Raw genomic sequence first — 12,768 nt, forward strand, 5'->3', positions numbered from 1 at the left:
TAAAGCTCAACATTCAGAAAACGAAGATCATGGCATCTGGTCCCACCACTTCATGGGAAATAGATGGGGAAACAGTGGAAACAGTGTCAGACTTTATTTTTCTGGGCTCCAAAATCACTGCAGATGGTGATTGCAGCCATGAAATTAAAAGACGCTTACTCCTTGGAAAGAAAGTTATGACCAACCTAGATAACATATTGAAAAGCAGAGACATTACTTTGCCAACAAAGGTCAGTCTAGTCAAGGCTATGGTTTTTCCAGTGGTCATGTATGGATGTGAGAGTTGGACTGTGAAGATAGCTGAGCACCGGAGAATTGATGCTTTTGAACTGTGGTGTTGGAGAAGACTCTTAAAAGTCCCTTGGACTGCAAGGAGATCCAACCAATCCATCCTAAAGGAGATCAGTCCTGGGTGTTCTCTGGAAGGACTGATGCTAAAGCTGAAACTCCAGTACTTTGGCCACTTCATGCGAAGAGTTGACTCATTGGAAAAGACCCTGATGCTGGGAGGGATTGGGGGCAGGAGGAGAAGGGGAGGAGAGAGAATGAGATGGCTGGATGGCATCACCGACTCGATGGACGTGAGTTTGAGTGAACTCCGGGAGTTGGTGATGGACAGGGAAGCCTGGCGTGCTGCGGTTCATGGGGTCGCAAAGAGTCGGGCACGACTGAGTGACTGAACTGAACTGATCTGTGTATGGGGATATTAAAGCACCTATCTTCAGATTATTCTGTGGATTGACTTGACTCATATAATGTATTAGAATAATATTAGCCTTATAGTAAATATTTGATAAATGTTAGCTGTTGCTTTGTGTGGCTGAAGACATTATATAAATGGCCTTATACAATTAAAAAAATAATCTGTCTTATGTCAGTTTAATGAATACACCAGCCAATAGGTAGGAGAAATTTTTTTCCTCCCCAACACTATCTTGTACTTGCCCCTTCAGAATTATGCCTTCCTGGTCTCTACTCTGTTTTGTGTTCTTGGAGGCTGTCTATACCTGACCTATATAGATTACACCTGGCTTCCCAAAGGGTTCTGACAATGGAGGGCACCATAGATGGTAATAGTATTGATAATAGTAGGTCAGAGAAGGGAAAGGAATGAAGTTGTAGATTCAGAAAACGAAATCTTGAATCACTGTTTTGGCTCCCTCCTGCAGGGGTGCCTGAATCTTGCCAAAACACTTGACCTGAAGTCACAGCTCCTGATGCGCAGCCCTCTAGCTCTCTTTGTTGGGGTAACCCACTTAAAGATGCTTGCTCCTTGGAAGAAAAGCTATGACAAACCTAGACAGTGTATTAAGAAGCAGAGACACAACTTTACCAACAAAGGTCTGTATAGTCAAAGCTATGGTTTTTCCAGTAGTCACGTATGGATGTGAGATTTGGACCATAAAGAAGGCTGAGTGCTGAAGAACTGATGCTTTCAAAATGTGATCTTATCACTCATTATCAGAGAAATGCAAATCAAAATCACAGTGAGGTACCATTTCACACCAGTCAGAATGGCTGCCATCCAAGAGTCTACAAGCAATAAATGCTGGAGAGGGTGTGGAGAAAAGGGAACCCTCTTACACTGTTGGTAGGAATGCAAACTAGTACAGCCACTATGGAGAACAGTGTGGAGATTCCTTAAAAAACTAGAAATAGAACTGCCTTATGACCCAGCAATCCCACTACTGGGCATACACACTGAGGAAACCAGAATTGAAAGAGACATGTGTACCCCAATGTTCATCACAGCACTGTTTATAATAGCCAGGACATGGAAGCAACCTAGATGCTCATCAGAAGACGAATGGATAAGAAAGCTGTGGTATATATACACAATGGAATATTACTCAGCCATTAAAAAGAATACATTTGAATCAGTTCTGATGAGGTGGATGAAACTGGAGCCTATTATACAGAGTGAAGTAAGCCAGAAAGAAAAATACCAATACAGTATACTAACATATATATATGGAATTTAGAAAGATGGTAATGATAACCCTATATGCGAGACAGCAAAAGAGACACTGGTGTATAGAACAGTCTTTTGGACTCTGTGGGAGAGGGCGAGGGTGGGATGATTTGGGAGAATGGCATTGAAACATGCATATTATCATGTGTGAAATGAATCGCCAATCTAGGTTCGACGCACAAGACAGGGTGCTCGGGGCTGGTGCACTGGGATGACCCAGGGGATGAGATGTGGAGGGAGGTGGGAGCGGGGTTCAGGTTGGGGAACACATGTATACCCGTGGCAGATTCATATCAATGTATGGCAAAACCACTACAGTATTGTAAAGTAATTAGCCTCCAATTAAAATAATAAATTCATATTAAAAATTTTTTAAATAAATAAAAATGTGATGTTAGAGAAGACTCTTGAGAGGCCCTTGGGCTGCAAGGAGATCAAACCAGTCGATCCTAAAAGAAATCAGTCCTGAATATTCATTGGAAGGACTGATGCTGAAGTTGAAGCTCCAATACTTTGGTCACCTGGATCCGAAGAGCTGACTCATTAGAAAAGACCATGATGGTGAGAAAGATTGAAGGCAAGAAGAGAAGGGGATTATAGAGGATGAGATTATTGTATGGCATCACCAACGGAATGGACGTGAGTTTGAGCAAGCTCCAGGAGTTGGTGATGGAAAGGAAGCCTGGCGTGCTGCAGTCCATGGGGTCGCAAAGTGTCAGACACAACTGACTGACTGAATAACTTCCTCTTCTTGTCCCTTCAGGCCTGGATGGTAGCTGTTGCTGACTCCCCTGTTGCTGACTCCAGGTACCACACAATCCCTGCACCTTTCCTATACCGTACCTCTGAAAATAGTCCCTTCATGAAAACTCTCTTTAATTTATCCAGTTTGATTCTGTCATCTATTTCCTGACAGTATTCAATTGATTTAGGACCTTCGTATCTCCTGCTACAGTAATCTCTTAGCTGCCAGATCAAACTGTGCATAAGCACATACACACACACACACACACAGAGAAATTGTCTCTAGAAGGCAAAAATCTAACCATGTCAATAGCCAACCCTTTCACCTTCCTTATTAAATTTCAATATCTCCCCTCTGTCCTCTAGATAAAGCCCAGGCTCTCTATCTCAGCATTCAGTAAGTGCCACCATCTGGCCCTTAACTAATTCCCTAGCCTCATCTCCAGCCCATCCCCACTTCACACTGGATGTTCCAGGAATACCGAACTCTCTGTAGTTTCTCCCACTATGCTTTTTCTCCTTGCCACCTTCCTTGCACTTGGTGTGCCCTCTCATATTCCTAAACTCCTTATTTCATTCATCCTTTAAGAATCAGCTAAGGAGGGACTTCCCTGGTAGTCCCGTGGTTAAGAATCTGCCTTCCAATGCAGGGTATACAGGTTCAATCCCTGGCCAGGGAACTAAGATCCCGCATGCCTCATGGCCAAAAAACCAAAATGTAAAGCAGAAGCAATATTGGTAGGGGAAGCACACTGATTGAAACTGCCCACCCTGGCCAGGCACCATAGTAACCATTTGCATGAGTTGTTTTATGACAGGAGATCCTGATAAGGAATACAGAACTAATAAGCCACCACCAACCGGAAGAGTTAGGGAAAGGTCGAAAGGAAACACCACATGTCTGTCCACTTCCCAGAATCCCTCTCTCTAGCATCCATCTTGGCTGAGCAATGCGTGCACCACCAGGAAAGACTCTGAATTAGAATGATTGGCCAAAGACTACCCGGAAACTAATCCCATCACCATAAAACCCGAGACTTCAAGCCATGCGGCAGAGCAGTTCTCCTGGGTTCCCTTACCCTACTGCTCTCCACCTGGGTGCCCTTTCCCAATAAAATTTCTTGGTTTGTGAGCATGTGTCTCCTTGGACAATTCATTTCCCAGTGTTAGACAAGAGCCCAGTTTCAGGTCCTGGAAGGGGTCCCCCTTCCTGCAACAATATTGTAACAAACTCAATAAAGACTTAAAAAATGGTCCACATCAGGGCTTCCCTGGTAGCTCCATGGTCGAGAATCCACCTGCCAATGCAGGAGACATGGGTTTGATCACTGATCTGGGGAAATTCCACATGCCATGGAACAACTAAGCCCACGCACCACGACTGTTGAACCTGTGCTCTGGAGCCTGGGAGCCACAACTACCGAGCCCACGTGCTGCAACTACTGAAAGCCTGAGTGCCCAGAGCCCGTGCTCCACGGCAAGAAGCCTCCACAAAAGAAGTATACACTTCTTACCAAAACTAGAGACTAGCCCTCGCTCTCCACAACTAGAGAAAAGCTGGTGCAACAACAAAAGACCGAGCACAGCCAAACATAAGTGAATAATTTTTTTAAAAAGGCCCACATCACAAATAAGTAAATATAAGAAAGAGAGAGAGAGAGGAAGGAAGGAAGGAAAAAGAAGAAAGAAGGAAGGGAGGAAAGGAAAAACAAAAGAAGAGGGGAAAAAGTGGGAAGGATGGAGAAAGGGAAAAGCCATCTGTACTGTGATCCCTTTCTGCAAAATTGAATACATGGATTTTATATGAGAATGCATATGCAGAGAGGTAGCTAAGGGAATTGTTAAAAAAAAAAAAAACAATATTTAACTTGATATCAAATTTTTACTTTCTTCTGTTGAAGGATAATTTTTTATAAGGCAAAGTCATACTGTCATACAAATATAAAATGAACAAGTACCAAAATTTTTACTTAACTCAATAATTCATGAAGGGAACCACTAAGATATTATAACTGATTCAAAAGTGAATTCAAAGAACCACACATAGAGGGAGACCATAAGGAAAACTAAAATAAATTTGCTTAATAGATGCAAAGCTGATTTCTTCCACAGTGGAAGGAAGGAAACCAATTGAATCTCCTCCAGACAACATTTATTTGCATAGGATATAAATGATGGATAGGCATCATTTGCATTGCTATCAGTTGTAAATAACTCAAAGGCAATGAAAGGTGCAGTGACCCCACAGAATCTGATCACCTGAAGAGTGTGCTAGACAAAGCCTGGCTTACCATGGAAGACATCAGTCCATTTCAAAGTCAGATTCACTATGAAGCCTTTCACAACTTTTCCCTGAATTTTCTCATGAATTTTCTCAAATATATATTTTTTAATTTTACAGTGAACATTTACCCCTTTTTTAAAAAGCATGCATCTTTTAAAGTAAAAATCACAATAAGAAAAGCTCCTTTTCCTGAGTCCACTCTGGTATTACTTTTCCCCATATATTTTATCTAACCACTGCAACCTCAATGTTTGGAAACTGTGTTCATCATATTTACCTCCTAACACTATGGATAATAACCATTTTTTTGTCTGCAGACCCAGTTCAGAGTATGAGAACTTTTGAAGCAGGGGGGAAGAGGGCAGGGCATAACCTTTTAGGGGCTTCCTGCATAGCTCAGTTGGTAAAGCATCTGCCTGCAATATGGGAGATCTGCGGTTCAGTTCCTGAGCTGGGAAGTTCCCCTGGAGAAGGAAATGGCAACCCACTCCAGTATTATTGCCTGGAGAATCCTATGGACAGAGAATCCTATGGACAGAGGGGCCTGGCATGCTACAGTTCATGGATCGCAAGAGTCGGACATGACTTAGTGCTATCTTTCCTTCTTTCACAACCTTTAAAAGAGTGACATAGCCTGAGGACACGACATAAACTGATTAGAACCAAATAGGTCCAAGATGGCAGATGAGTCTACTTCTACTAGCCCTTGAGCCTCAGACTACGCTCACTTTAACACATCAGCTAAATGACACACTCACAGGCTCCATGGCAGTTCCAAGGCCAATCATAAAGGTCAGAAAGTGGGCCGCCATGGCCCAATTCCTGGAAATGCCCACCCCTTTCCCAAAATAGCTAGAATACTCCTCCCACTCATTAGCCTGTGAAATTATCCACTCCAGACTGTGGAGTTGCAAGCAGTTGGACACAGCTGCACGACAAAGCACGCACATAAAATCTGACAACCCCATACCACGGTGCTGCGCTTGCCTTCCGAGATGGCCCACGTTCTGTCCATGGAGTATGTTTCTCTCTAAATAAATTCACTTCTTCATCATTTTGTTTCCTACTGAATTCTTTCTGTGTCATGACATCAAGAATCTGAGCTTCACTGAGTCCTGAGACCAGGTGAGTGATCTCAATTAGAAGGCCACGGGTTCAAGCCCCAATCTGTGTTGCACAAGTTCACTTTGAGTGCCAAAGGTAAAACTATGATAGAGGCGTCTTTGTATTCCACGCACTCAGTACATAGCAGGTTCCCATTAAATTTTTGTTGAAAAAAAATGAGGAAACTAGTACACTCCTAGATTCTGTATCTTTTTTTCCAAAATAAAGGAAGATGTGAAGGAAACAGGCAGAGGGGTGAGGGAAGAAATGCTTAGCTTTTTGATTTCCCCAGGTAGATTCTTCCTTGTCAAAAAGACTGAGAAATGGTTTGGGGAATGGAAATCGAGGGATTCTGTTCTTGGACGAGATGAAGCCCCAGAGATTTAAGAATAAACTGCCTGGAGTGACACTGACAAAAAGTTAAGTAGGAGGATGAGGAAACCCTTCTATTTTGAATCCCTGGCTACAGGGGAGGTAAGGAACCATAATAAATGAATAGGAACCATAGGGGCTAAGTTTCTGAGATAAAAGATTATGAATTTTTGTATATATAGTTTACTTCAAAAGCACTACCTGCTTTGATATTTGCCTAAGATTTACTAAAGTTTAAGTGCTTAAATAAGGGAATTGGTTTTATGTAAATCAGTTCAGAACTATAGATTTGTGGAGATTTGAGCAGAGGGTCAGAATCCTAAACATCAGGAAAACACAAGTTCGCTGTGCACACAAGGCCTGATGCCATTCAAAGCCTGAGCACTTAAAAACCAAGAATGGCTTCTTGAAAGTAAATGTTTGCAGACACAGCCGGACAGCACAGGGGAAGAGTGTGACTAAGAAATTTAACCCAGGGGTCTAAAGGGGTCCCTACAACCTCACTAGCTCACTGCAGCCAAATCTCAATTGATTCATTTTTTTTTTTCATTCCTTTAACAAATATCTGTTAAGCAAGTACCAGGTGGTGGGCACCCTGTTAAATGTGATAAATGTAGCACAGTCCGTTAGAGTCAGTCCCATAAATGCTAGAAGGGGAGTAAGCACAGGACCACTAGGTCACATGGAGGAGATAATACATCAGAAGGGATCCCCTTGATGCACTGAAAACAGAGAAGAGGCCGGGGGAGGGAAAGCAGGCAGGCCAAAGCACTGCAAGCAGGGTGAGCTGCATCCAGAGGTTCAGGCCAGGGGTCTCTCAAGGATAGGATGATGAAACGCACATCAAGCCTTATAAGAAGCTACAGAACTGCTTATATTTTAGGTACTTTACAAAGCCCTTTCACACCTCAATTTGTTTGGTCTTCAGGCAGCAAACCTGTATAGTACATGTTCATTATCCTAAGGGTCTCGATGAATAAATAATTTTTGAACCTGTGTGAGAATAGGTTAGGATTTGCTTCTAAACAGCAGAAACCACTCCAGTTAGTGTAAACAGAAAAGATTTCATATGGGAAAGTCTGTGTTCAGAAAACCATGAGAAGGACTAGAAGAACAGGCTCTAGGCTGAGCTTCCCAGGGTGATCCCCAGACCGCCCGGGATCTAGCCCAACCAGGGAGGTGTTGCATCAGCTCCTTAAGCAGAGGTGCTGCTGCCTGCAACTGATTAACTTTCTAGAAACCTCTGTAGACCAAGCTCACCAAGAGAAAGACCCAACAGAAACCAGTATGTTTAGGCCGCTGACCCGAGCTTGGAGAGGCCTCCTGCCCTCTAGGCCTCACTGTCCTTGAGGAGCACCAGCAGGGGAGCCAGGGTAACACCAACCCCATCAACAAAGTCACCGTGGTCACAGGCTCTACAAATGCGTGAGAGAACATCTGGGGGACCTGGGAATTGTGGGCATCTCTAGATTTTGTCGACCTCGTTGTCTTAATTCACCCCCACAGAGCAGAGCCTACCAGGTAGAAGTGGCATAGTTTATTTGGGAATGTGACCCTAAGGAGAAAGAGGAGGGGAGCAGGAAAGGAGAGAAAGCCAGCATGGGCCGGTCATGGAGTTGGCTGCCACTACAGGCCACCAGGTGCTAGATTCTACAGGTCCTCCGGGCAACTTAGGAACTACATCTCAGAGCATCCATCAGGGAAAGTCAGGGGGACAGTTCAGCCATTCGTGCCCTTCCTCCACTGATCGAGAGACGCCCTGGATGGAGTTAGACCCCATGCTTCCAAGTTGCATGCTTGTAGGTGCCCAGTGGTTTCACAGACTGGAGGCAACAAACTCTCAGGTTGCAGTTGTTTGAATAGAAAGTGAAGCTAAAATCTGATATACACAGGCAGGCTGTCCAACACACCCATGAAGGAAAGTGCCCTCTTGAGTCTCTCCAGTCCTCTGATCATCCATGAGCAGGGCACGAGGTTAGCTGCTCCAGGATAGTAGGAAATTCACTTGGGGCCTTAAGGCTAGAAATGCAGCAAGAAAGGAAGGGCTCAGCCCTGGGCTGACTGTCACATCTTCTCCATCTCTCCTGCAGGATCAACTTCACCATCGCCCAGGGTCTGGCCCAGGATGGGGCCCACGTGGTGGTCAGCGGCAGGAAGCAGCAGAAGGTGAACTGGGCAATGGCAGCACTGCAGAGGGAGGGGTTGGGCATGACAGGTACCGTGTGCCACACGGGGAAGGGCGAGGACTGGAAGGGGCTGGTGGCCACAGTGAGAGGCAGTCAAGGAGGTGGAGATGGAGTCACAGGGATACTACTGCTTATAACCATTCCTAGGGAAGGACATGACATGAATCAAATCAATTCCGTTTCATTTGGCTCCTGCCCAAGAGGTCCGCAGTCTGCCCCACAGATCTAGGCAGGAAGAGGAGATGCTGGTGTGCAAGAGAAGGTGTGCATGCTTAATTCTAGCATCAATATTGGCAGTATGTACAGAGTGTTGTCGACTAGGGAAGCTCACTCAACCCTTGGTGTCTAGAGGTTTTACTGGGAGTCGGTCACAAAACACTCACATGATTGATCTTAGCTGCTCACCAGAGATCAAACTAATGTGGTGTGTCACCATGAAGGGATTTAGTGCTTTTCTAGATATGAAGACTAGGAGAAGGCAATGGCACCCCACTCCAGTACTCTTGCCTGGAAAATACCATGGATGGAGGAGCCTGGAAGGCTGCAGTCCATGGGGTCACTGAGAGTCGGACATGACTGAGCGACTTCACTTTCACTTTTCACTTTCATGCACTGGAGAAGGAAATGGCAACCCACTCCAGTGTTCTTGCCTGGAGAATCCCAGGGACGGGGGAGCCTGGTGGGCTGCCATCTATGGGGTCGCACAGAGTCGGACACGACTGAAGCGACTTAGCAGCAGCAGCAGCAGATATGAAGAGATGCAAGGATTGGAATCATGAAATGGGTTCCTAAAAGCATTAACTTCCTAAAGACTTGTTCCACCAGTTTCCCTGGAGCACAGAGTGCCTCACTCTCCACCCTGCACTCCCCTCAGCGGGTGTTGAAGGTCAGCAGCTGCAGCAGCACAGGGTTCAGTCTCTGCAGAGGCAGACGGCAAATGCCCTTGTTGTTGCTGTTCAGTCGCTGGGAAACGCTCTTGGCAAGAGCCAATTTGTAGTTGACAGGCAGTTTGTAGTTGACACTTTAAATTTGATTCCGAGACGGCTTCTCCAGACATCCTTAGCCTTCTCCCTTCATTCAACTAAGCAAACATTGTCAAACAACTTTCTACATGGTGGTCATGGAACCACACAGCGCCTTAAGTCTCAAATATTTATGCGCGATCCGTACACAGGTGACCATTAAAGTTTTAAAAAATCAAGAAAGCTGAAACTCTGTACTGGAGAGGGAGACCAGTCTGGAGGGACATCTGAAAACTAAGTAGTTGCGACAGCTGTGGGGGCTGAAGACTCTGCATGAATATAACAGACACAGGCGTGGTGCTGACCATCCCATTTCCTCTCCTGCAGACATGGCAAGACTAGAGCTTCAGCCTCCCTGACGGCTAAATTGAAGCTACGTCATAATTTCTGCCTGTGCCTGGCTTTCTTAAGATTCCCCCAAGGAAAAAAAAAAAAAAAAGATTCCCCCAAGAACCTTGGCTTACCCTCTCACCTGTTGGTATGATTGGAAGTAAAGAATTCTGAAATGATGGCGTTGCCAGGTAGAAGCAACCAGATTCCTTGAGTTTCTACTTGAAGAACAGCTGCCCAGGAGGGACACAGAGCCTGCACTCAACTGTGACGCAAGCAATAAATTCTTCCTGGGTTAACCCACGGAGATTTGGGGGTTGCTTATTACCTAACCTAACAGCCCGCCCGATTACCATAAGTGAGTAGGGAGGGGGAGGGTCAGGCAGTCACTTTTCCCCATCACTAGTAGTAATCTCAAGCATAGACTCCCTGAAGCCCAGAAAAAGGAAGGAACTGGACTCCCTATGCAAGTCTGAGTCAGGGGCAAGAGCTTCCTCATAGCCTCTCGCCTTCCTGGAGACTATCTCTAAGATAGCCATGACTTCTCCTTCTGGCTAACTCCCTCCTACTCACAAAGGCTATGGCCTCCCCGGTTGACTTCCCAGAGAGTACCACCTGCCACCAACTTCAGGAGGAAGAACAGCTTTAGGGGACAAGCACGTGCAGAGACTGAGATGCCAGAATATGACAATGGACAGGTACCCACTGGGGCACTGGAGCAGTGGAGCCGGGAGGCTATTTCCAGAAGTCACCCAGGATATGAGTTGAGCAGATTTCTTTATTCCTCCTATTTAGAACCTACCCCAGTCCTTCCCAGGTCCATCCTAGCTATCCTGTGGCTTCATGCCCTGAGGGCATTGAAGCTATAAACAGGTTCTTGGATGCCCTTCTCCACCCCTGGACACTTGCCTCATTTTTCTCACTGCAGTGATGTTGTTTAGCAATGGCATATAAACTTTCTAAGCTGAAGGCAGTGTGGGGTCATTCGACCATCACATAGCAGCTTCTTGATAAATTCTTGTTGAATCATTAGGATAATTAAGGGAGCTTGGATCAGAGGCACACCCTTAGCATCTCCAAATCAGATGTGAAGAGAAACCAGTAGCCACACTAATCCCCAAACAGAAGACAGCCAATCCCACAGCAGAACCAGTGTTCCACCGTCAAATGCAGAGTCGTGAAGTTCTGGCTTAGAACTTAGAAGGAAGAACTCTTCCCTTCTCCAGCCCCATACACTGTCCAGTTACATTTCCTGTGTCTGAACCAAAATGCTGAGATACAGAATCACTAACCTTCCCTCAGGGCCCCTGAGGAATTAATACTCCCTGGGAAGGCTAGACATTCCCTGGGAGACAAAGAGAGAGAGAACCTGAGGGCACTGACCAAACCTAACAATTTTATCTCGAATCTAACTGGTTACCAGAAATGTAACAGGAACAATGGAGCAATTCCTCCCTTTGTGAATTATTGTTATACCAATAAAGGATATTAAACTGAATGAGGGCCTGGATTCAGACTCTGTAGATAAATGGTGCCCCGCTAGCCCTCCCCTGATGTATTATCCACTAGGATATAGTACATGGTTCTTGGATGCTTGCAGGCATCCCAGCAGATCTCTCTTTGCTCCTACACATTTGCACAGAAGCAGAACTCCTAAGAGGAAGGAAGCTGAATCCCTTTGACAACCAAGGTTCCTACAGAATCTCTGAGGAGCTAGAGTGGCCCTGACCAAGACCAGCTGGCAGGTCCACTGATGTGGCCCCTGAGAGAGAATTGTGTAGGGAGAGAAGGAGGTAGACGCGGTGGAAAGAGGACTCAGCTGATCCCAGAAACTGCCCTGACCCTGTCAGCCCCAAATCAGGTTTTTGCCCCCCCACCAAGGGCTCAAGGCTGTTTTGAGCAGGTGTAACCCAGAGGAGAGGGCGTTATCTCTCCACACTACTCAACACACACACACACACACATTTTACACCCACCCATAACCCACTAGGAGGTGGCTGCTCTTACTGGGAAGGCGGGGGTGGTGGGTGAGGGCTGGAGAAGCTGCCACGTGATGACACACAAATGGACTCCACCAGGCTGCTTTGTCTGAAGTTTTAGAATCTAACTGACAAATATTTGCAGCCCAAAGACAGGAACAAAGTAGTAACCCACTCCCCAGTTCTTTTCCTGATTTCTGGATATTCTTAAACCTCATGCAATCATTTTGTTTTTAAAACAAAAAAATGTAAAGAATAAAATTTAAATGGCTTATAATACCACATCTCAGACATTTTCTACTAACCATTTACAAATGAAAGCAATATGATACCTGGATGTAAGTCAAATATTACAGAAAGGTATAAATTGCTTTTTAAAAACCTGCCATTTCACAGCCTGGATGGGAGGGGAGTTTGAAGGAGAATGGACACATATATACGTATGGCTGAGTCCTTTCACTGCTCACCTAAAACTGTCACAACTTTGTTAATTGGCTATGGTGGTGGTTTAGTCACTGAGTCGTGTCTGACCTTTGGGACCCCATGGACTGTAGCCTGCCAGGCTCCTCTGTCCATGGGATTTCCCAGGCAAGAATACTGGAGTGGGTTGCCCTTTCCTCCTCCCCAGGAAGATCCTTCCTGACTCAGGGATTGAACCTGGGTCTCCTGCATTGCAGGCAGATTCTTTACCAACTGAGCCACTAGGGAAGTTGATGGCTATATGCCAATATAAAGTAAAAAGTATATTTGCTAGGTACCCCAATACAAAATAGTT

The 12,768-nt window shown here is 45.3% G+C and overlaps 1 long non-coding RNA gene across 1 annotated transcript in view; it reads right to left on the bottom strand.

The window, feature by feature from the left end:
* Positions 1 to 12,470, bottom strand: part of LOC104982018 — a 90,926-nt gene extending 78,456 nt beyond the window's left edge. Inside the window, exon 1 of the long non-coding RNA XR_824458.1 lies at positions 10,157 to 12,470. This is a non-coding gene — a long non-coding RNA (uncharacterized LOC104982018). The remainder of the gene's footprint in view (positions 1 to 10,156) is intronic.
* Between the last annotated feature and the right edge of the window lie 298 nt (positions 12,471 to 12,768).

This window comes from Bison bison, unplaced genomic scaffold (genome assembly GCF_000754665.1).
Source record: "Bison bison bison isolate TAMUID 2011002044 unplaced genomic scaffold, Bison_UMD1.0 scf7180017864526, whole genome shotgun sequence".
Taxonomy (NCBI): Eukaryota; Metazoa; Chordata; class Mammalia; order Artiodactyla; family Bovidae; genus Bison; species Bison bison.